Source organism: Narcine bancroftii, chromosome 2, assembly GCF_036971445.1.
Source record: "Narcine bancroftii isolate sNarBan1 chromosome 2, sNarBan1.hap1, whole genome shotgun sequence".
NCBI lineage: Eukaryota > Metazoa > Chordata > Chondrichthyes > Torpediniformes > Narcinidae > Narcine > Narcine bancroftii.
This window is the reverse complement of record NC_091470.1, coordinates 342,870,065-342,896,440: the sequence shown is the minus strand read 5'-3', so window position 1 is coordinate 342,896,440 and position 26,376 is coordinate 342,870,065. Positions and strand designations below refer to the sequence as shown.

General features: G+C 38.4%; 1 long non-coding RNA gene across 2 annotated transcripts in view; it reads right to left on the bottom strand.

The window, feature by feature from the left end:
• The window catches only part of LOC138752799 (uncharacterized), an 88,895-nt gene extending 63,378 nt beyond the window's left edge, over positions 1 to 25,517 (bottom strand). For both annotated transcript variants that reach the window (XR_011350944.1, XR_011350945.1), the window contains exon 1: positions 25,398 to 25,517. This is a non-coding gene — a long non-coding RNA (uncharacterized lncRNA). The remainder of the gene's footprint in view (positions 1 to 25,397) is intronic.
• Between the last annotated feature and the right edge of the window lie 859 nt (positions 25,518 to 26,376).

The window sequence follows — 26,376 nt, the reverse complement described above, 5'->3', positions numbered from 1 at the left end:
TCTACAACCATCTCTGGGGAAGCCAATTCAGTATTCACAAAGCAAGTCCTCTTTAGATTTTATGACTTCCAACTTTCTGAATGAGCCTTGCATGGGAAACTTTATCAAATGCCTGGCAGAAATCCACACCTCCACAGCCCTTCCTTCATCAATGTTCTTTGTAAGTCCTTAAAGGGTTTAATCAGGCTAGTGAGAAAGGACATTCCCTTGATGAAGCCATGCTTGTAAATCCTTTCTCACAGGAAATTTAATTCATTATTTTTCTAATGATCTATTTCCTAAATTAGCTTTAAAATAAATAAATTCCATGGGTTTTTTTTAACCCATTTATATGATGGCAGCTGGTGACAAACATTGTTAAATAGCCACAAGGAAAACTCAAAATCTGATCCATCGTTTGGACGCTTGCATGTCCCATGTATACCACACACAATAGTGAGCATTAAATGAATGAATGAATGGACAGAATGAATCATAAAACCAATGAGATGTTATTATCCCCCTTGTTATTTTATTTCCAAACATCTGCTACTTTTGCTAATATACATAGCACATCAGATTTGATGGTCAGACTGAATAGAATGAACAGTACTTGCACAGAATGATGTAATACGATAACTGCACAGATGAACAGATGGTAATATCAAAGACTGGTTTACTGACATCAGAAAATAAATATTTCAGGCCAGTTCTTGTATCCTGTTAAATAGGGTTATATTTTTACTCAAGCAGAGTTTAAAATATTCCATGCTAACTGCTAGAAATTCCTGTGTCTGTGTAAATGCCAATTATTTTTTTTACTGAAGGACAGGAGTGAAGATGCAGAGACCCAAGATGCAAAGTGCAGCCAAGCCTGAGTGAGGAAAACAGGGGAAATCATGGAGCTAATCATCGGCCCCTTCTGAAAATGGGCTGGAAGCAAGTAGCAAGACATCTGGACCACTTACAATTCAAGCTTCAGTTAGTTGCTGAGGATTAAAGACCCTGCCAGCTCTAACATTGAGTTGGCCCAGCAAGTTAGACTGGGGGCAAGAGTGGATAGATTTCAGTGGGTGAAAATTGTTTTGCAAGTCCAGTGGGAATAATCTTCACCTTGCCCAACCCAACTGATAGAGGTTAAATATTCCCTCAGCTATTCACAAAGAAGCCTTCTGCAGTCTTTTTTAATAACTTCTTGAACAGTTACTCAACAGATGGCACAAAAACCATTTTTCACTCTTGAAATTACAACCAGGCGATTACTGGTTTGTATATTTAATTCGGCTGGAAATCAGTGAGAGTTTTGTTTACTTTTTACAAGCCCACCATAAGGTTAAATCATGATGTTCTTGGGCATCAACGAGGCTGTCAAGATGAACCAAAGTCTTCTCATGCCCAAATTTCAATAACCAGTTTCTTACTTTTCAGGAAATAAAAATAATTTGAACATTACCCTATTTACCCATCTCCACTCCCTGTGAGTGGAAAGAAAAAGTTTGAAAACCACCATTTTAATCGTACCTAATTGACTCGTTATGTGCATGGTTTCATAACTCCAAAGGAAATAGGCCAATTGTCAGTAACAATTACATCTAGAGCAGTGGTTCTCGACCTTCCCTTCCCACTCACATACCACCTTAAGCGATCCCTTACTAATCACAGAGCACTGATGGCATAGGGATTACATAAGGTGGAATGTGAGTTTTATAAAAAAGGCTGCCCACCCCTGATCTAAACTTATCAATAGTATATTCGGTTGCCAAACAAGCACCTACAAATCTGATTTCAATTCATTTTGAACATACATCAAAAAGAGCAAGGACATTGTCATTCCCTTGACATAAGAAATTTGGATATTGAATTAAGACCATAAGATACAGAGACAGAGGTAAGTCATTCGACCTGTTGAGTCCCTCTTCCATTCCATCATGAGCAGATCTATTCTCCTACTCAGCCCCATGCTCCGGCTTCTCTCCATAACCTTTGATACCCTGATAGCCAAGTTGTACTAATCCTCAGCACCACTGAAAAATTGTATGCATTGATACAAGTGAAAACGCAATGCAGGAGAAACTCAGCAGGTCAACCAGTGTACTTTATAAAGCAAAGATAAAAATACATAACCAAGGGATCGATCTTGAGCCCTTTATCACAGTATAATAAAAGAGTAGGCAGGCACACAAATTTGGGCACCTACCTATATTTTGTAATACCTTGATGAAGGACTCAAACCCGAAATGTTGGTTATGCATCCAGCATTGTGCTAAGTTGCTCCAGCATTGTGTTTTTACTTCAACCACAGTGCCTGCAGACATTCATGTTTTACAACCTGTCCAAGACTTTACCAAGATTCAACAATACTTGTACATGAAATTCCTGACAATAACAAGGACAGAAAGTTTGGCATGTAGCATCTCGAAAATTAATTTTCTCAGAATATTTTGTGTAAGTTATCAAAAGTTCCCATTTCAGACAGAATTAAACAAGAAAATTTGCAGACATTGGGGTCAAGTCCAATACACGAATGTGCTGGAGAAATTCAGCAGGTCCCGCAGCATCCATACACACATTTGTGTATTTGTGTATTGACAGCCTTGGTTTGCTCTTACTTCGAACCTATGATTGGAAACCCAATTGGAAGTCTTCATTTGAACACTTGTCAAACAGGATCACCGTCTCAGATATGTACATGGATTGTATCAGAAGTCCATTGTCCTGAGTCCATCTAGCCAACTCAGAGGCTGTGGCAAGGAATTCCTCATCGATAGGAAGCAGTGCAAAAATTGTGCTTCCACCACATAAATCAGGCAATTAATGTCAAAACTCAAAATAGAACAGGAACAACGATAGTTTGCTTCTATGAATGTGTTACGAGCCTTAAGGACCCCAAAACCCAGCAGCAATAGACATTCACCAAGACAAGTTTTGCTTCAACAAAAGTTGTTTTTAATTATCTTTAAACATGAAAATAGAATCAATCTTTAACTTATCTCTATATTAATCTAACCCAAATTAACCCCCTTCTAATCCCCTTCTAATTCTAAGCACACGTGTATGATGTGTGTGTAAATTTAAGAAAAGTTATTTGGTTCACAATTCAATCTCACTTCTCCTTCTTCCAAATTCTCTAGTTGCAGACAATTCTTACACAGTGCACAGAATTTAACAGGTATAAAGTTCACCAGGCTTTGGTGCTTGAAAGGTAAATGTTTACCACTCAGGAAGGTTCTGTAGGGTTTGCAAAGAGAGATTTGTTGTTCCAGGATTTCCACAACTGAGGTACCACCATTAGTCACCTCAATGTTCTCTAGATGGTAACCTCTTTCTTTCAGGCTATCACAGATTTCCTTTCTGTTCCACATATTCCAAGAGAAACATCATACAGATAGCACTTCCAGCCATCCACTGCTCTCGAACTTTCTGTTTCAACAAGCTTCCTGGCTTGCATTGTTCAGCTGCTTTCAGTGTCACACACACTAGCTGAGAGAGCTTGTTGAACTTGACTTATCTCTCTCTCTCCAACTGAGTCTGCCGGAAAGCCCATGTGACTCTCTCACTTGCAAAAAAAACCCCTTCTTCAGCAAACAACAGGAGTTTTCCTCTCTTGGTCAAGGTGTTGTCTTAGGTAAACAAAACCTAGGAGTGACCTTACTGTGACACTTTGCAGAAAGGTCAGAAGCCTTGTAGTTATCCAACCATCAAGCCTGTCTCCATTCCAAACAATGGTCTATTCATTTCATGACATCATTTCAATTAGCACCTACTTGCAAAATGTGCATAAAAGTCTCCAAAGATCCTGCAATGTTACTGAATATGAATTCTTCAGTCTTTCAAATAAGATCTGTTTTAAAATGTGGAAATGTATGTAACCTACTCTAATTTTTCCAAATTCCTCCCAATATTTATCCATTACAAATAATACACAATTATATTCTAATATTGTGAGAGAAAAAATTGCATAATTTTGCATCCTGGAAGCTGCTTTAGGACCCCATTTTGTGAAATCTGTAATAAGAACAAAAGTACTTCCCAAAAGGAAGTAATGGAATTTCTTTCTACCAAGCTGTGAGGTTTTCCTTCCAATTCGTATGTAAATACATTTGCTTTTAAAGGTGCATCAGATAAAATTTTACATTTCAGACTGTAAACCAGCACATATTTGACTGTATTTTCAAACTGTGCTCTATGTTGAGTAGTAGGCTAAATTTGTCCCTTATTCTTTTCAGGAAGTTAGTGGAATGATGTCCCCACAATTGGAATCAAATGAAATCATTTCAGAAAGATGGTTACAGTTAGTGTAGCAGTTAGTGCAATTTTGTTACAGAACCAGCCACTGGGACCAGGGTTCAAATCCAGATCTGTCTGTAAGGAGTTTATACATTCTTCCCGAGTCTGCATGGTTTCCTCCGAGTGCTCCAATTTTCTCCTTCCATTTAAAATCTTCTGGGGGTATAGGTCAATTGGATGTAATTGGGCAGCATGAGCTCGTAGGCTGAAAGGACCTGTTACCATGCTGTATCTCTAAAAAAAAAATTTTAATTATTCAAAAAGATGAGAAGTCCTGCAACATTATTTGGTTTTCAAGATAGTGTCAGTTTTGACATTAATAGGTTTCAGCTTGTTGGCATTTACAATGGACTTGTGTGTCTTCTTCATAGTATTTTGATGATCTTCTGCTCTAGTTTAGTGATGAGAAGATTGTCTTGTCCATGCTCGACTGGACTGGAAGATCAGGATTCAACTTCAAATGGCAATTTGGTGTAGAAGTATAACCCTCCACACACATTTACAGTGAGGTACTTCTGATTCTAATTCACGATCAGTTGTATGCAAGCAAATTGCTTTTCCTATACAATGTTGTATCCCCTTCTCCAGAACAAACATGTCCCAAAAAACTGATCTTAGATACTGTTATTTCCATAGATGCTGTCTGGCCCTGCTGAGAGGTTTCAGCCTTTTTTAAAATTCAAATATATTACTCATTGTTGACTGCTGGATTTAAATATATATTCTATTTATCACTTAAACAAGAAAATCTGCAGATGTTCAGGTTGAGGTGCTGGAGAAACTCAGAAGATCACGCAGCATCTATAAGACATATAGGGTATGCAAAGTTTTGGTTATGGGCCCTTACTTTCTTTCATTCCCACATTGAAGTATTTAGTGTCTGTAGACTCCCAAAAATATGTTCCACTGGAGAATATGACTGGCCAGGAAAATCATTACCATCCTCATTATGTAACATGCAAACAATTTGTGAGCCTAAACACATCCTCAAGCTGCCAAATTAAACCTCATAGAACATCCAGCTTCTTTCTTTTCCAACATGGATGCAATATCTCAGTCACCTGTTTTCACTTTACACGCATTGTGTTTCATTTGGATTGAGATCAACACTCTCCTTTTGCATTAACTTTTAAAGCAGCGGAGCAGTTTTAAGAACCACAGCTGTGCTAAGAATGATTGCAGCTCCTGGCTCTTGCACCTCTCTCTCCCTGGGCTGAAACATCAATACCCATGCAAATAAGTTTGCTAATTTTGCAGTAAGGGACTTTCACATCAGAAGTTGGCTTCTCTTGCTTTGGATCATAATTTCAAATTTGATTCTGAGTCCCGCATTGAGCCAATCCTTTAAGGGACAACTATCAAGTTTTTTTTTCCACTTTTCTTATCCTGCTGGGACTGTAAACTGACCATGACCCCGGTTATAATGTATTTTAGAGTGGGCCTTAGTACATGCTGGAAGTGCTGGTAAATTCTAACCACAACAATACTTCAAGGATGACAAAAGTTTTCAAACAAGACTAACGTTAAGACTTCCCAATGCACTTAGAATATATTTTACCTTCTATATTCACAGGTCTTACTTAGATATTGCATGTGAGCATAAAATTAAATAAATGATTTCAAGGTGACGGCACCAGCAACGCAAGTCTAAATCGATCATAGTCCATCGGAGTTTGTACAACCTCCCCATGAGCTGAATGGGGAAGTTGTTCTCCAGCTGCTTTCCATGGTTTCATGCCATCCTTCAAAAACTTATAGGTTTGGTAGCTTAATTGGATCTCATTGGGCAGCATGGATTTCAATGATGGAATCAGCTTCTACCGCATTGTAAATAAATTTAAAGAAATAAATGTAAAGTGAAGGATATTATATCTGGATCTTGAGAGGACAACTTCGAAGAAAGTTCAAGGTAGGATAGATTTTAACATAGTCCACTGTAAGGTCCCTTAATACTCGGAAGCAATAACACTTAGACTTTTATTTCTTAGCTTGGATGGTTCCAAGTAATATTAGCTGATAATTATGGTTCAGGACTTTTGGTTCCTCGTGTTCTTCCCTGGCACAGAAATCACACCCAGTTAAACAAGTGGATATTTTTTTACCAGGGAAGTTAAGAATTGTGCCAACCAAGGGAATGTTGGTTCAGAAAAACATGGTAGCTTAGTAATCAGATCAAGTCCAGTGACATTTAGAAGATTCAAAATATATTGTCATGAACATGTCACAAAATTCATTGCTTTGTGGCAGCCTTACATGAGCAAATATTGCTATAAATTATACTTTAAAAATAAATTAAGGCAGAAGAAGAGAAAGAGAGGTCATGTCTGAGGTTCATTCAGAAATCTGATGGCAGAGGGGAAGAAGCTGTTTTTGTACCAATGCGTCTTCAGGCTCCTGTACTTCATTCCTGATGTTAGAAGTGTGAAGAGGACATGACCTGGATGTTGAGTGTCCTGCGGGATGGAAGTTATTTCTTAATACACTATGTCCTGTAGATGTCCTCGAAGACTGATGGTACTAGCTAAATTCACAACTCTGTATCTTTTCCTATGATGCAACCAGTCAGAATGCAGAAATTTGCAGGTCTTTGTTGACCAAAGCTCCTCAAATTCCTCAGATACTGGCGAGCCTTCTTCATGATTTTATCGACATGGAGTTCCCAGGACAGATCTTCAGAGTTGTTGACATCCAGGCATTTGAAGTTCTTAGCCCTTTCCGCCACTGACCCCTTAATGAGGACTGTTTTGTGTTCTTCTGATTTCCCTTACTGAAGTCCACAATCAGTTCATTAGTTTTGCTAACAAAGAGGGCAAGGTTGTTAAACCACTTCAACTAGTTGATCTGTCTCACCCTGTACACTTCCCCATTGCTGTCTGTGATTCTGCCAATAACCATGGTGTTATTGGCAAATTTATTTGAATTGTGCCTAACCACACAGTCATGTGGATTGAGGAGAGCAGTGGGCTACGCACACATTTTCGAGGTGCATTTGTGTTTATTCTCATTGAGGAGGAGACACTGTTTCTTATTTGTACTGACTGTGGTCTCCCAATGAGGAAGTCAAGGATTCAGTTGCAGAGGGGATGCAGAGGCCTAGGTTTTGGAGCTTATTGACCAGTACTGAGGGCATGATGGTGTTGAAAATTGAGCTGTAGTTGAAGAAGGGTAGCCTGATCTATGTGTTGATGTTGACTGTCTGATCCAGAGCTGAGTGGAAATTTATGGAGGGGGTAAATGTCCACGTCAGCTACAGGCTCGTTTGTGGCTCCATACAATACCAATAACTCCTCCTAGATCCTACCACTCTAAGGACAAATTTCTTACAAACAACCCACTAACTCACTTTTTCAGGATAAATAAAGTAAAACCGAGCACCAGATGGAAACCACATGGCTATAAGGAGCATTGAATAAAGTATGCATAGATAAAGTTGTATGTCAGATTGAACTGGGATTGTAGGGGCTGTGTGAGGCAGCATTTCTACTAGATATGTCACTTGACCCACTGTGCTGTCTCTATGTTCCAACTCCATCTTCAAATTTGCCAATGGCACCACAGCCATGGGTCATGCATCAAACAACCATGAGATAGAATGCAGGAAAGAAATTGAAAGTCTAGTGACATGGTGCCAAGATAACAACCTCATTCTCTATGTCAATAGGGAGATGATCACTGACTTCAGGAGAGGGAGCCTTGAGGGTAGTTGAGATTGGAACGAGGGGTCATAAGTTAAGGGTTATGAGGCAAATGTTTACAAGTAACATGAGAGGAAACTTCTTCACTCAGAGAGTGGTGGCTGAGTGGAATGACCTTCCGGAAGAGGTGGTTGCAGCACCTTCATTTAAGAGAAGGTTGGGTGAGTGCATGGGTGTGAGGGGCAGGGAGCAGGTAGGTGGGACTAATGGAGTTCACTTAAATCAGTGGGGACTAGAGGGGCTGGGATGTCCTGTTTCCGTACTGTAATTGTTATATGGTTTTATATATATGGCAGAGACTACCCTCATCTCCTCGTCAATTGCACAGAAGAGTAGATAGGTTCAAGTACTTATGAGTAGATGATTTCAAAGACCTGATCTCGACTAATTACATTGGTGAGACATTCAAGAAAGCACACCAACATCTAAACTTTTTCAGAAGACTAAGGAAAGCTTGGCATGCCCTATCTGTCACTCAACAACTTCTACAGGTGCACCGTTGAAAGCATACTTGCTGGATGCATCGCAACATGGCATGGGAGCTGTTTTGCTGAAAAAGGGAAGAGGGTTAATAACTTTTTCTCATGGTGGAGGTTGCAAACTAAAAAAAAATGGCATAGGTTAAAGGTGAGAGGAAGGAATTTTGAAGAGGATTTGAGGAGAAACAGTTACAGAGAGTGTGGTTGATATCGTGAACTCACTCCCAAAGAAGATGGTGGAATCTGGTAGAATCGTAACATATAAAAGACTTCCAGGCAGGCATTTAATTAGGCAAAGCAGAGAAGGATACAGACTTAATGCAGGCAAATAGGATCTATGTTAATTGACAAAAATAGTTGGCACCGATGGGCCTGTCTGTTTCTGTGCTGTACAATTTTATGACTCAATGTGAGCTAACGGAATTTTGTTTCAACCGAAGCATAGTTCCTGAAAGGGTAATGGAGGATTTAACCTTCATAATATTTAAAATGGATCTGGATGAGAACATAAATGACTTTAGCGTACAAAGTTACAGACTGAGAGCACAGGAAGTGGGAATAGCCAAAGGAGCTCCATTTTTCACCAGTGCAGTTCAAGTGTCCTCATTCTGCAGCAGAAATTTCTCAAATTCTTTGGTACAAAGATATGTTTCCCTTTTAATTACATTCCAATTTCCTTCAGGTTAATGAAAACCTGGTTCCTTCAAATACCAGACATTTTCAGACCCCACAATCAATATATGGGCCTGCAGTGCAATGGCTTGATAGTGAATCCCCTCTTGGATCTGTTATGCCATTTTTTGTTCACTGTTGATGGAAACTAGAGTCCAGACATTCTTTGGTTCCCTTCTTATTGTTTGTTACCTCATATGCAGCAGAATTAGACCAAAGTATTTAAATGCTCTCCATAGGACTTATTGCTCAATGGTAATATTTAACTTTTACACCATGCATTTCATGTTAATGTCAGAAATAAAAATTCATGATGACAAACTTCTTAAAACGTGTAAGTGAAGAGGGAAAATGCATGGATGGGGGTGGCTGCTTTATCTGTTTATATTCATGTAATTTCATCCTTTGTTTAAGAGAAACATGTCAGTAATGCAGTTACATTTAAAAACAAGCACAGAAATGAAAAGAAAACTCAGGGGTTCTTACACTGTTAGAACTGAGCTTCCACTGCCCACAAATTTACCAAATCTTATTTATAAAGCATTTGAGTTTTCATCACGCTGTCTTTATTTTTACCACATGAACTCAGTGAATTTGAGATTTAACTCTTGTAAATCAGCGAGGAAACCTGAAAGCTGAATAGATTTCTACTTTTTGAGCCTAAGATACAATTGTTTGGAAGCATTGACATAATTCAACCTGTCTCCGTATCTCAGCAACACCATTCCATTCAATTTTTTTTCCACAATATATTGTGTATTGGATCAAGATTTTGTTGTTGTCAGACAAGATTAGCAGAATTCATGAAGCTTTCTCCATTTGAATCAATCAGATGATCAATAAACAATCAAAAATGATATTTCTGAGAGCCAATGGCCTAGTCGATTGAGTAAACTGAAGCAATCTGCAGAAAAAAAAAACAATTAACCTGTATATATTTTACAACTTTTTCAATTTCTGGGTGTCCTAGGCAATTTAACAGACGATTGGGTGGAGCTCACTTGTTGAAAAGGAAATATGGTTGTCAAATTGTGCAGAATATGAATTTACAAACAGCAAAAATATAACTGAGCAGAGTTATAATGAATTTACTTCAGTCACGCATCAAGGTTCTATCGGTCAGGCCAAGTCATAACATTGAAGTACCTCATTCCTGATTCAAGTCTTTGACACAACTCCAAGCCTAAAACCTGCACCTCACAATCTGAATACTACCAAGTAGTCAACAATGCAGAAAACATTTGATTCGTAAAGAATAATATGGTCTGTAGCAGCAGAAGTAAAGTATTAAAAAAATCTGTGGTGAAATGGGTGAATATTAAAAGTTGCAATGTGATATATATCAATACAATCTTAAAGAGAGAACTTTAAGGAAGGTGAAAGGAGTGCACTATGGGGCTGTTTGTACATAAATTGTTGAAGGTTATAAATTAACAAAATGGTTCATGATTCAAGGGTACTGAGTTCAATAAATATAGCCACAAAGTAAAAAAGCAAGGAAGTTTCACTAAACCCATATAAAGAGATATCAGCCCCAGCTGGAGCATCGTGTATAATTCTGGGCACTGCTCTTTAGGAAATAAATAGTTTGTAAGGGCGCAGAAGAGATTTACTGCAATGTTTCAGGTTATGATGAACATGAAAAGACTGAAAAATTCATGGATGAAATTCTTACAGAAAATTTTAAAAACTGATAGCAATATTCAACATCATAAGGGCTTTAAATGGATTCAAGAGTTGTCTAAAAATTCAATCATTACACACTGTTTATTTCAGTGCAATGCAATTGAAAATGTAATAATCCTTACCCCCTACTCTTCAAGACACTCTCTCCCCACCCCCCCCCCCACCACCCACAAATCTTTGTCTTGATTTCTTAAATAACCTTGACTCAGATTCCTGATCACTTACCAGTCCAAACTTCCCAAACCCACCCCCAATCACCCTCATCAATCCCAAGTCAAAATAGCATCAAGTTCCTAAAAAATAAACATCTCTAATAACCTATCCTGGGATAAACATCCCAACACAATCATCAAGAAAACATACAAAACTTATTTTATATCTTAGACGATCAAGGAAAATTGGCATATCTCCCTTGTCCCTCGATACTTCCACAGGTGCACCATCAAAAGAATGCTTGCTGGATGGAATCATCACAGCTTAATATGAGAGCTGTTTTGATCAAGAACAGACACAACTACAGAAGATAATGAACTCTTCTTAGAACATCAAGCACATATCCCTCCCCTTCGTTTACAACTTCCGCTGCCTAGAAAAGGCAGTCAATATACTGACACATCCCAAACACATTCTCTTCTCCCTCCTCCCATTCGGGAGAAGACTTAAGAGAGGGAAAGCATATACCAACAGGTCTTAACAACAGTTTCTTTCCTGCAGCCATCAGAGTCCTGAATGAATCCTATGTCAGTGTTACCTTCGATTGAACAAATTGATCTTCCTTTTCATGGTTGCACCATACTTTCTAAATTGTGTCCTTTACACAGTTGTTGGAGAGAACCTATCACACTGCTCACAGAATAACTCATTTCACTCTACCAGGTATAATTTGACAACTCTTAGATGGAGTCCGAGAATTTACCAATTTCTCAACAAGCAGCACCATTTACTGCACCTCTCTTTACTCTGGCCTCAAGTGACTACCATGATGTTCTTCCAACACTACCCCTTGCCTCCATTACACTTGCAAATACAAACTGGTCTTAGATAGCCGAGGGCCACAACAAAGACTGTCATTACAATAACAAGAAAAATCAATCTGATGCATATTTAACAGTGCTACATACTTTGCACAGCTGGAAATTTTAAAAACAGAGATTGCAGTTGTAAACAAGTAGATATAAATACCAAGAATATCATAAGGAAAATTGCTTTTTTTTTTCTGATCAATAGGATATAATGTAATGTCCACTAGAACATAGAAAGAGGTACAGGAGTATCAAGGGTGGTACAGTTAGAATAGCGGTTAGCACAATGCTACAGTGCCAGTGTCCTAGGTTCAAATCATGTGCTGTCTATAAGGAGCTTGTATATTCTCTCCATGTGTGCATTGGTTTTCCTCGGGTGCTCCGGTTTCCTCCCTCCCTTTAAAATGAGTAGGGGTTGTTTGGTCCAGTCCTTCCGTAATATCTCATATGCCCTCCAAATCTTCAATAACTCGACCATTTCATTTTCATGGTCCAGACCCTCCCTATGTACATTGTGATACCTCACATGCACTCCATCCCTTCAACGATTTCCAATTCTCTGAACTTGACTGCCTCATTTTCATGGTCCAGTCCATTCTTTCCTACATCCACAATAGCTCAGATGCCCTCCAAATCTTCAATTCCCTGAACTTGACAACCTCATTTCAGCTGCTCTGTTCAAGGGGTGCTAGGTTGATATTTGGCTGGAATGTGCTTGTGGGCCAGAAGGCAAGACTAGGTTCAATGTGTTGAAAGAGAATCAAGGTTTGACATGTGCTATCAACGAACAGTGGTCTTTATTTCTTCTTCTTTGGCTTGGCTTCGCGGACGAAGATTTATGGAGGGGGTAAAAAGTCCACGTCAGCTGCAGGCTCGTTTGTGGCTGACAAGTCCGATGCGGGACAGGCAGACACGGTTGCAGCGGTTGCAGGGGAAAATTGGTTGGTTGGGGTTGGGTGTTGGGTTTTTCCTCCTTTGCCTTTTGTCAGTGAGGTGGGCTCTGCGGTCTTCTTCAAAGGAGGTTGCTGCCCGCCAAACTGTGAGGCGCCAAGATGCACGGTTTGAGGCGTTATCAGCCCACTGGCGGTGGTCAATGTGGCAGGCACCAAGAGATTTCTTTAGGCAGTCCTTGTACCTTTTCTTTGGTGCACTTCTGTCACGGTGACCAGTGGAGAGCTCGCCATATAACACGATCTTGGGAAGGCGATGGTCCTCCATTCTGGAGACGTGACCCATCCAGCGCAGCTGGATCTTCAGCAGCGTGGACTCGATGCTGTCGACCTCTGCCATCTCGAGTACTTCGACGTTAGGGATGAAAGTGCTCCAATGGATGTTGAGGATGGAGCGGAGACAACGCTGGTGGAAGCGTTCTAGGAGCCATAGGTGGTGCCGGTAGAGGACCCATGATTCAGAGCCAAACAGGAGTGTGGGTATGACAACGGCTCTGTATACGCTTATCTTTGTGAGGTTTTTCAGTTGGTTGTTTTTCCAGACTCTTTTGTGTAGTCTTCCAAAGGCGCTATTTGCCTTGGCGAGTCTGTTGTCTATCTCATTGTCGATCCTTGCATCTGATGAAATGGTGCAGCCGAGATAGGTAAACTGCTGGACCGTTTTGAGTTTTGTGTGCCCGATGGAGATGTGGGGGGGCTGGTAGTCATGGTGGGGAGCTGGCTGATGGAGGACCTCAGTTTTCTTCAGGCTGACTTCCAGGCCAAACATTTTGGCAGTTTCCGCAAAGCAGGACATCAAGCGCTGAAGAGCTGGCTCTGAATGGGCAACTAAAGCGGCATCGTCTGCAAAGAGTAGTTCACGGACAAGTTTCTCTTGTGTCTTGGTGTGAGGTTGCAGGCGCCTCAGAGGGAATTCACAAAAGGACACACATTCATATAGACTAAAGTAAACAGCACACAGGCACAGGTATATCCAGAAACAAGGTTTTAACTTCTTCAGCACCCACTACCCACAGGCACAGTAAACCCAGAAATGAGGGTTTAGCTCCTTCAGAACCCACCACCCACTGACACAGCATACTGCAGAACTAACAAGTATATATACATGAACTTAATCTCCAGTGTTACCACTGCTCAGGATCTGGGGCAAGCCCATTGAGTCGGTTCTCATGAGCTGCCCGTGGCTCGCAGCCTGGGGTTCAGGAATGGTAATAACTAATGAACATATACACAGTAATAATACACAAATAACTACATATCGGGAGGGAATAAATCATTGCTAAACCTTCTCAACTCCTGATTGGGAACACAAAGGTTAAACACACAGTACCATCAACTCTCTCTAGCAGGCACAGCACACTAACGAACAGTAAATTAATTACATCTAACAAAAATATCAAATGAACCTGCTCTCCAGCATTGGCAAATGCTTGGGATCTGAGATCTGAGTTGGGCCCATTGTATTCGACCCTTTGGATCTTCCCATGGCCTGCAGCCTGGAGTTCACTGATGTAACAACATTTCCAAGACCACCACACTGAGGACGGGGCCCCGCAGGGCTGCATACTTAGTCCAGTTCGCTGACAGGGGCGTGTCAAGATGGTGTAGGGAACAGACGTGGAGTTCCATCTCTCCCCAATTGAATATTTAAAACCTGAAATTTAAAAACTGTTTAAATATTAAAATTACTTGTTATAAGTTTTAGAAGTGTTTTAACATTTATAATGAGAGCCCTCAAAACTCAACCATCAAGAAAAACACATTTTAAAAGAGTTGGAAGTGCAGAAGAATTGAAGCCTACCTTGCAGAATGATCCCCAGAGGTCGATTTTGGAACACCTGAACTCTCCGAAGACTAGTCAGGCTAAGGTAATGCTGACTACAGTGCCCGCATCACAAGATGGCGCCACCGCTGCCCGTTCATCCGATGAACGGCGTGGTCGCGATACTGAGCGCACTCTGAGCAGTGAGGAGCCCCTTGCATGCGGGGGCCTGACATCCGATCGAGGTCTCAAGCACGTCGGAGCGACTGCCAATGTGCCGAGCCCGGCGGAGGAAATGTCGGGCCCTGGTCATGGGGACCAGTCTGAATTGAGCATGCGTGAAGAATCACGCATGTCCGAAGGGTCGCATATACGCACTGCATTGGAGTGGGCCCCGATGAAAGGATCAGGCCTCCCCAAGCGGCCTGAATGAGTTGGGCTTGTGGGGGGAGGCATACTGACCGAGGGTCGGGAGGCCGGGGTGGCGGCGGCAACGCATCCATGTATACTACAGAGGAAGAGGAGGAAGAATATCTTGTTGAAGGTTTCAATTTAATACTTAAGGCTGTTAGATTTATTATAGGTAGGCCTCAAATGCTTCAGAAACTTTCTAAAATTTCTAGAAGTAAGTCTCCAATATTACAGACATTTAAAACAGTGCAGGTGGAAGAAGACACTACAATTTCTGTTTCAGAAGGTTTTATGAGAAGAATGGATAATATGGCTCTTCAAGTTTCTCAAGGTTTTCAAGAAAATAAGTTCCAATTTGCAGAATTAACAGGAGAAGTGGCATCAATTAAGCAAGATGTGGTTAAATGTTTAAGAGAAGTGGATGTGGTTCAGACGGAATTTAAGGATATCAAACGAGCGTTTCGTGATTGTACTGATACTATTGATCGATATATGAAGCAGATGGACTATTTGGAACATTGTTTAACAGATTGGGAAGTGCAGAAGCATGAGTTTATGGAGAAGATTAATTCATTGGAAAATCAGAATAGACATAATAACATTAAAATAATAGGTTTACCGGAGGATATTGAAGGTTGGGATCCGGTGAAGTTTTTTTGGAGATGGATACCTGAAATGTTGGGAGAGGATGCTTTTCCTGAGGGGTTTGAATTAGATAGAGTGCATAGAGTGTTGCAAAGAAAACCCTTCCCTGATCAACCTCCACGGGTGGTTCTTGTTCGTTGTTTAAGATATCAAGACCGTGAATTAATTTTGTGATTGGCAATTCAGAAAGCTCAGCAGAATCAAGGTCCTATGCTGGTCCAGAGACACAGAGTTTTTTTTTAAATCCAGATTTAAGTCAATATGTGATGCGTCGTCAGAAAGAATCTAATTCGGCAAAAGCAGTGCTGTGGAAAAAGGGTTATCGGTTTGCTTTTAGATACCCTGCTGTGTTGAAGGTTTTATCTGGGGATTCACAAGTTGAATTCTTTGACGATGAAACAGATGCTTTGTCGTTTGCCTATTCTTTCCCTAATAAGTCTCAGAGTTTTGAATTACAGAAATCCAAGCCTAATGGATCTCCGAAGTGTAATGGTGCTGCAAATGGGAGTAGTTAAAAAATTGATCGAAATCAGCAATCGAATCGGAAAGTGAAGGAAGATGCGTCTGCCGCTGTTGTTAATGTTCAGGGAGCAGTTGGTGGAGTTGTGGGGGTGGTGGATTGAATTAGATTGATATTTAAATGAAATTTTGAGATGTATGAAATTCAGCTGGGGGGATGGATGACACTGTAACTTCTGAAATCATCTGCCACTAGTGGATTTTACTATACCCAGTTTAAAGAGGGTGGTGCCACTTTCGTGGTTTTTTTTCCTTTTTTTATTTTTGTTTTTTAGAGGGAAGGGGAGGGTTTTTTTAGTGGGATGTAAGGGGGAGGGGTGAGTTGGGATTTTTTTTTAATGGAGCCTAAGTTTGTTAGTGAGTTGGTTGGTAATTTTTTTTTTAAATATAAAATGAGTAACTTGAATTTTGCAACTTTTAATGTTAAAGGGGTGAATCGTCCAATAAAGAGGAAGTGAGTTTTGGATTGTATCAAGAAAATGAAAGCAGATATTGCTTTTCTGTAAGAAACGCATTTGATTGAAAAAGAACATTTGAAATTGAAGAGGGATTGGGTCGGACATGTATTGGCATCATCTTTTAATTCAAAAGTGAGAGGAGTGGCGATTTTGATACATAAGAGAGCACCTTTTATGTTGGACTCTTTTATGTTATGTTTTTGAAAGTGCCGGAAGAGTTTTGAAGATGATTGTAAATTGTTTTCTGAAACATGGACTTTATTGAATTTATACGCTCCGAAAGAGGATGTACAATTTGTAACTGATGCATTTTTGAATTTGAGTCAGTCAAATGAGAATATAATGATAGATGGGGATTTTAACTGTTGCCTGGATCCATTATTGAATAAATCTCCAAAAATTGTCAAAAAAACAAAAATAGCTAAAAGATTGGGAGAAGTAATGAGAGATTCGAATTTGGTGGACATTTGGCGACGTATTCATCCAACTGAGAAAGATTATTCATGTTATTCTCCCCGACATGATTCATTTTTTAGAATAGATTTTTTTTAGTGTCAGCTCATCTACAGAGAAGAGTAGATTTGACAGAATATAAAAGTAGAATATTGTCGGACCATTCATTATTGTTGATATCCTGTGAGATTGCTGTAAAGGCTGAGAGGAATTCCCATTGGAGGTTGTGGAGCTCGTCGAAAGAATCAAAGACTTGTTGATCCAAACCAAGGCTTTTATTAGCAAAAGACAGGAGTTCTTCACAGGTGGCCGACCAGTCCGGAATGATCCGACCTGGCGAGGGACACAACCCTTTAAGGCCCAGACAGTAGTCGTGGCTAAGCTCTCAGCCAATAGCTGTAAGCACAGACTAGATACTGTAACTATATACACTATATACATTGGTGATAGATCTGTACTATCACAGAGGTTTAATGAAATGTAACTTAGATGACCTGAATTTGTTATGTTTTTAAAGGACCAGATAAAACTTACAACTTTTTTTGGAAATAAATGAGAGATAAATGCAGAGAAAACTTACATTGTGGGAAGCTTTGAAAGCATATTTGAGAGGTCAGATCACTAGTTATATGGCTAAAGTGAAAAAGCAATATAACAGGGAACTTCTGGAGTTGGAGAAAGAGATTGAAGAGTTAGATAAAAAAATTCAACAGTGCAACGGAAGATAATAAGATACAGTTAGCTAATTTAAAACTTCATTATAACACAAAATGAACTTATAATTATGAAAAATTGATTTTGAGATCCAAACAGCAGTATTATGAGTTAGGGGAAAGAGCACATAAAGTACTAGCATGACAGTTGAAAACAGAACAAACTTCCAATATACTTAATGCAGTACATGGAAATTCGGGTATTACTTACAAAACCACCGAAGATAAATGAGGAGTTTCATACTTTTTATTGGGAATTTATTCAATCATTCTATCAACTATAATTTGTTCCAAATTTGAAAATTTAAAAAAAATAATTTCCAGTCCTAATTTCTCTTTCAAATAAGCCCTGAATTGAAAATAACAAAATAATGTATGGTAAGGTATACCATATTTAATCATTAGACATCAATCTATTATTCTCATAACAATCCCCCAAATTAGAGATTCCTTTATGATATCATATATTTAAAAAAAGATTATCTTTTGAAAAAAGAGTAAACAATTAATTACTGGTGTTTTTAAATTAAAGAATATATCCATCAATTTCTAATTTAACTTTATTCCAGATGTTCAACAAATGTTTTAGTATCGGAGCTTCCTTTTCTATTACATTGGATTTAAAATCCTATTTATAAATAAACACATCTGCTTTAACTTCTCCTATCTTATTTAGTTCGATATCCAGCCATGATGGTTTAATTTTAACAAACTTAAAAACTAAAAATCTTAATTGTGCTGCTCTGCAATAATTCTTAAAATTGGAAAGTTGTAATCCTCCTTGTTCATATTTCCATGTTGATTTTTCTAATGACTTTCTTGCCATATTTCCTTTCCAAAGAAAATTCCCAACTTGCTTATTTAAATCTTCAAAACATTTTTGAGGTAGAGATATGGTAAAGTTTGGAATAAATATTGAAGTCATGGAAAAATATCCATTTTAATACAATTAACTCTCCCAATTAATGTAATCAGTAAACTTACCCATTTCTTTAAATCTTCCTCTATCTTTTAAAGTAGTTGAATATAATTTAATTTATATAAATTGTTAAAATTAGTATCAATACGTATATCTAAATATTTAATCTTATCTCTCCATTTAAAACAAACCACTTGTCGACATTGTGAATAATCTCCTTTTACAAGTTACAACTCTTATCCCAATTTAACTCATATCCCAAATTTTCCCATAACCTATGTAAGGTAAAACATCATGAGATGGGAATGTGTAAGGAGTACCCTGTACAGGGCTGTAACAAGAAGAGGAGGTGTCCTTGTACTCCTGTTAGGTAAAACATCATGAGATGGGAATGTGCAGGGCTGTAACAAGATGTGAATGCATCCTTGTACTTACAAGATAAGAGAGACATTGATGGATTGGGAGGCAGGAAGCTAGCAGGGAAAGGATAGCAACAGTTTTAGTCATTGGACAAGTAATGATATGATGATGTTCTAAGCACATATCCAAGGGTATAAAAATCACCATTTTGCTGATAACGGCAGAATGCATTCTCCGACTAACATGGTTAGTCGCAGTGTTACAATCCGGTAATAAAGAACAAAGAACCCTGATTTCGACTCAGCCTGGTGTTTGTCTCACTCATTCATGAACAAAGCAGACCTAACACCTAATAAAAGACTATAAAGTCTCAGTAATGATATTTGTGGTTGGGTTAAATAAACTAATACATCATCTGCAAAGAAACTAATTTTATGTTGTACCTGATTTATCTCAAATCCATTTAATTGTTGATCATCTCTAATTTTTTGTGCAAGTGGTTCTAGAGCTAAAGCAAATTAAGCTGGTGATAAAGAACAATCCTGCCTACTTGATCTATTTAATTTAAAAGATTGAGATTTCTGTCCATTACTAATCACTTTAGCTTTGGGACTTCTCCATGCCTGAATGTACTTTATAAAATTAATACCAAAATCAAATTTACTTTATGCCTTAAATTTTAAAAAATCAAATATATCAAAAGTGTTTTTTGGCAGCTAAAGCTTCAATAAGACTTAAATCTTCTTTTTCTGAGCTCATTGAATTATATTTAATAACTTAGTATATTCTCCAAAGTTTGTCTATTTTTAACAAAACCCATCTGATCCATATTTATTAAATCAGCAAGATATTCATTAATCCTATTCACCAAACTTTTGCTACAATTTTATAATCTACATTTAACAAAGATATAGGTCTACAAGAATTAGTCTTTAATGGGTCCCTATCTTTTTTAGGAATAACTCTAAGTTTCTGGAAGACAATGTTGTTTAGAAACATGTTCTATTACTTTCATGAATAATGAAATCAATAAATCTTTGACCTCTTTATAAAATTCAACTAGAAACCCATCTTCACCTTTATTTAAACAATGAAGTGCGTCATAAATCTTCTGTTCAGTAAAAGGACTCTCTAATAGATCTAAATTTACTTGAGTCAAAGATGGTAATGTTAATTGTGACAAATAATTTTCTATAACTTCTTCATCTTGTAGTGAATCAGATGTATATAACCTCATAAAATTCCTTAAATACATCATTAGTTCTTTGTGGCTTATCATTATTATCTTGTTGTACAGCATTAATTGTTCTGCTTTTAATTGCCAAGCCAAAACTTTGTGATCTTTCCCTAGCTCATAATATTTCTGCTTAGATCGTAATATCATTTTCTCTGTTCTATATGTTAACATTGCATTATATTGTAATTTTTTATTTGCTAAAATTCTATATTTATCCTCAGAAAATTATTTTTGAATTTCTTTTCCAATAAAGTTATCCCCTTTTCCAATTTGTCTATATCTTTCATATATTCTTTTTTAGGTTTTGAAGGATAACTTATAATTTGACCTCATGAATAGGCTTTTAATGTAGCCCAAATAACAAACATGTTATCTACTGAATTTAAAGTAGTTTCATAAAACAGTTGAATATGTTGTCTTATAAATAAACAAAATTCCAGTCTCTTCAATAATAAAGAATTAAATCTCCATCTATAAGCTAAATGCTGTTTTTCTGCAAATTCCAACTCAATTAAAAGAGGAGAATGGTCAGGTTAATAATCTCGTCTCATAATCACTCTTGATTGATTTTGAGCAGAAAGTAAGAAAAATATCAATTCTAGACTACATATCAAATCTGCTAGAATAAAAGTAATAGGGACCCTTTTCTTTGGGTGCATTCTCACTGACAAAAGACAAAGGAGGAAAAACCCAACACCCAACCCCAACCAACCAATTTTCCCCTGCAACCGCTGCAACCGCGTCTGCCTGTCCCGCATCGGACTTGTCAGCCACAAACGAGCCTGCAGCTGACGTGGACTTTACCCCTCCATAAATCTTCGACTGCAAAGCCAAGCCAAGAAAAAAAAAGAAAAAAATTCTTCTCCATGTATCAATTCAATTAAAATCTTTCATTAAAGATAACAATGTTTTAGCTCCCTTTGATTTCACTATATTTCTTGAAGACTTATCCAATACAGGTTCTAAACAAAAATTAAAATCACCACCAACTAAACTATTTTGTATGCACTCATTAAATTTAAAGAAGTATCCTGTAAATTTCTGATCATCTAGATTTGGTGCATAAATATTCAATAAAGTCCATTCTTCAGAAAATATTTGACAATTTACTATAAGATATCTGATATTCTCAAGGATCGGTGCTAGATCCCCTGTTGTTCATAATTTATATTAATGATTTGGATGATGGGGTGGTTAACTAGGTAAGTAAATACACAGACGATACAAAAGTAGGGGGAGTGGTAGATAGCGAGAAAAGTTTTCAGAGATTAAAGAGGGATTTGGCTTGTCTGAAAAATTGGGCTGAAGGATGGCAGATGGAATTTAATGTAGAGAAGTGTGAGATGCTACATTTCAGAAAAAAAATAATCAAAATAGGACATATGTAGTGAAGGGGAGGACATTGGGGAATGCACAAGTACATAGAGATCTTGGAGTTATGGTGCAGCGTTCCTTGAAGATAGATTCCCATGTTGACAGGATGGTTAAGAAGGCATTTGGAATGTTAGCCTTCATAAATCATAGCATAGAGTATAGGGGCTGGGAAGTGATGCTGCGACTGTTTAAGGCGTTGGTGAGGCCAGAGTTGGAGTATTGTGTTCAGTTCTGGTCTCCAAATCATAGGAAGGAATCAGATAAAGTGGAGAGGTGCAGAGAAGATTTACCTGGATGTTGCCTGGCTTAAAATACCTAGAGTACAGAGAAAGATTGAAGGGGTTAGGAATTTATTCATTGGAATGTAGACAGTTGAGAGGGGATTTGATAGAGGTGTTTAAAATGATGTAGGGAATAGACTAGATGCAAGTAGAATCTTTCCCCTGAGAGCATGAGAGGTTGAAAAAAAAGGACACAAGTTGAGGGTAAGGGGGCAAAATTTTAGGAGAAACATTAGAGGATGATTCTTCACTCAGAGAGCGGTGGCTGAAAGGAATAATCTTCCGGAGGAAATAGTTGAGGCAGAGTCAATTCTTTCATTTAAGAGGAGGCTGGATATATACATGGATAGGAGGGGGTTGGAGGATTATAGACAGAGAATAGGTGGAGGGATCCAGCGGAGATGTTTGAGTGAACCGGCGTGGACTTGAAGGGCCAAGATGGCTTGTTTACATGCCATAAACTGTTATATAGTTATATGGTGCTATCTTCCCGCTGAATCAATAATTTTATCTTGGATTTTAATTGGTAATTTTTTTTAAATAAAATTTCCACTCCCATAGCTTAAAATTAAATGTAGAGAAAGCTATTTAACCTACCCAATCTCTTTTCAATTTTAAATGTTCACTTTCAGTTAAATGAGTCTCTTGTAAAAAAGCAAAATCTATTCCAAACTTCTTGATATCTGATAATATCATTTTTCTTTTTATGGGTAAGCTAATCCCATTAATATTAAAACTTAATATCTTAACTGTGTGAGCAACAGTTTGATTCATACATACAGCACATGGACTATACCCCTGGTGACAATAATTCACATGGAAGTTCATTCTTGCTTCTGTGTCCCGGCCATTGCTGGGTGCCAACTTCCTCAGAGCCCCGTCACTGGTGGTGGACTTAAAAGGGTGGCAGTTGGTGAACACCACAATGTTCCAGACTAATTGCATCATGAAGAAAGTACATCAGCTCCTTTACTTCCTTCGGAGATTCTGGAGGTTTGGTATGACATCAGAAACCCTGGCAAATTTCTACAGATGTGTGGTGGAAAGTGTGCTAACTGGCTGCATCACAGACTGGTATGGGGACCCTAACACTCTTGAGCGCAACACCCTGTAAAACATAGTGGACACAGCCCAGGGCAACATAGGCAAAACAGAATTAAGATCACCTACAGGGATCACTGCCATCGGAGAGCAGTAGTAATTATCAAGGATCCACAGAACCCAGGACATGGTCTGTTCTCACTTTTACCACCAGTGAAGAGATACGGGTGCCACAAGACTTGCACATCAGGTTCAGGAAGAGCTGCTTTTCTGGCACCATCAGTCTTCCTCAACAACAAACTCAATTTATTGATTTTTTTTTCTCACAGTATTGCACAGTCAGTTTGTTAACATTTCTTTATTTGTTTACATGTTTATGTTGTGTACAGTGTTTTTACACTACCACTAAGTGGTGATTGTGCCTCACCTGCAGGAAAATGTCCTATGTACTTTGATAATAAATCTGAAATCTGAAATTTAAAGGTTTCCTCTCTGATGATGCTGCAAAATAACAAATTTCATGACATGTTCAAGACAATGAATTCTGATTGCGAAAAATCCACTTCCCTCTCCTCGTCAATTATTAAAATCACAAAGAGCAGGGATCCCCGAATAGATCTCTGTGGAACATCGCGACTTACTACTTCAGCCAGAATATACTCCATCTAGTACCATCCTTTGGCTTCTATGGGCAAACTAATTATGAATCCACACAGCTAAGTTTCCATGGATCCCATACCTCGTGACATTCTGGTTGAACCTTCCATGGGGAACCTTGTCACATGTTTTACTAAAATCCATGTACTTTATAAATGTGTTTCATCACCTCCTTGAAAAAGTGAATTAAGCCTGTGAGGCACAACTTGTTGACTATCCATAATAAGCCCGTGCTTCTTCAAATGTTCACAAAACCTGCCTCAGAATCTTATCCAACAGTTTGCCCTCCCACCATTGACATAATACTCACTGTTCAATAATTCCTAGGATTCTTCCTGGAACATTTCTTGAACAAGAGATCAACATATACTTCTCTCCAATTCTCTGATAACACTCTTGATTATCATCAATACCCCAGCAATCTTATCCCTCTCTTCCTGTAGTAACCTAGTTATATCCCTTCCTGCCTATAGATTTATCTATCTGAATATTTTTCAGGCAATCCAACGCTACATCTTTCTCAACCTTGATATGCTTCAGCATATTTGCACTGACCTCACGTTCATCAAGGTTTTACTCTCTGGTGAACATTGAAGCAAAGTCTTCATTGAGGATCTCCGCTATCTCCTCTGCCACTGGACATATGTTCTCCATTTTTCCTATACAGTCCTATTCTCACTCCTGTCATCTGCCTGTACTTCGTGTGCATTTTGAATGACTTGGGGTTTTCCTTAATCCTACTTGCCAAAGCCTTCTTATGCCTCATTTTAACTTTCCTAAATTCTGTCCTAATTCTCAAAAGCCCTGCCAGGATTTTGCTTCTTAGGTTTCCTTTGTCCTCTTGATTAACTGTTGTACCTCTTTGTCTCAGTGGGGCAAACTTATCCGGAACCCTGTGCATGTGGTCCTTAAAGCATTTCTGCTGCACATTTTGCTGAGAACATCTGTTCCCATTTAACAGTCCCAAGTTCCCATCTAATATCATGGCAATTAGAGGTCCTAAATTAACCCCCATTTTGTCTGCTCCCATCCTTATCCATGGCTCTGCTAAAGCTCCTGGAGTTCTGGTCACTAACTCTGAAAAGCTTGCCTTCGAAGAGGTCTGTCACCTGACTAGATCCTCTGTATGGCTTTTCCTCTACATTTCATGCAGTTCCTATATCATAAAGCCTGGACAACCGAATTGCTGGAGCATCGTCATCAAAAGGACTACAATGGTTCACGAAGGCAACTGCTCTCCACCTTATCAAGGGAATTAGTAATGGCTTTGTCACTGACCCATACATTCCAAAAGAAATGTATTAGAAAGAATTTCAACCTCCTGAGAGAGAACACTGGGCAGATTGAAATTCATGACAGAAGTTTGAACTCAGTGGAAATGTATCAATGCCCTCATGTGATTGATTAAGCCTATTGTTAACTCTTTCCCAATGGGATTCTTGCGTTAAGAGTTATGAGATTCTGTTATCACCTTTGAGTTAAGATTAAATATTTGAAAAAGTGGCATGAAAACAGAAAATACTGTAAATATTCATCTGGTCATGAAGCATATGTAGAGAAAGAAATAGGGTTTTTTTTTCAAATCAAAGACCTTTCAAAAGAACAGCTGATTGTCACCATTTTCATTCTGGATTTTAAACATACAAAGGAGTTGCTGAATATATTCAGGACACAAAAGGAACAGAGGAATATGATTGGGAAATATCCGGTCAAAGCTAATTTGTGATTATTGTCAATAAAGTACATATGGGAAATTGCAGTTTCAAGCAGAATGATGGTGGAGTAGAAGCAACTTACCTTAAAGGCAATGTTTTCTATGGAAAAACCATTACTTGAAATTTCATCTACAGAAAGGCTACTCTGGGAAGGAGCCAGGGTGTTATTAAGTATTCGCATCTTCGATGGACTGAAGATAAACAAACACCATATGAGGCAGTTAATGAGGAAGGTTTTCTATTGTGACTATATTCAATGGGGGGGGAGGGGCTTAAACATCTTCCAAACTGATAAACAAAACCAGAGTCACAAAGGAAATATTTTCCCTATATTTGCCTGCAAGGGGGATCCAAAAATAAAGAGTATAAATAGTCTTATTGGGCCAACAGATATCCTGCAAGATCAGTTCCAGTTATTTTCATTCTGTAATTTTCAGAATATTGCTCGTGAAATGGAACCTTTCTATGTTTGTACAAATATATTGGAAACTCTGTGTTGTGTAAAATTGAATTTCAATAAAATCTTGTATTTTTTTTTTATAATTGTGCCCGAAGACTGGTGAAATGCCATTAGATTTTTGGTAAAGCCACAGCTCATTGACCAAAATCTGTCAGGAAAGGAAAGCTGTCACTCAAACCAGTTTGACCGATGTGACCTTTCTGATGTTGTACCTTGATTAACGATAGACAGCAATGATATTTTGCTGCAAGCTTCTGAGTCCTATATTTTTGTGTGAATGTTATTTGAAGACATTCTGAGAGACAGGATTTATTTGTATTTGCAAAGATAGGAACTGATGAGAGATAGTTGGGAAATCATGTTTCATACATTTGATTCGGTTTTTGATGAGATGAGCAAAAGGATTGACAAGGGAAGGGCAGTAGGCAATTAATTATAGCAAGACCTTTGAGAATGTAGGATCGTCAGAAAGGTGAGAGTGCATGGAATCCAGGGTAAGCTAGCTAATTTGATACAAAATTGGTTTGGTGATTGGAGACAAAAGGTGACAGTGGAGGGTTGTTTTTCCGATGTGTGACCAGTAGGGTATATCTGTTGTTTG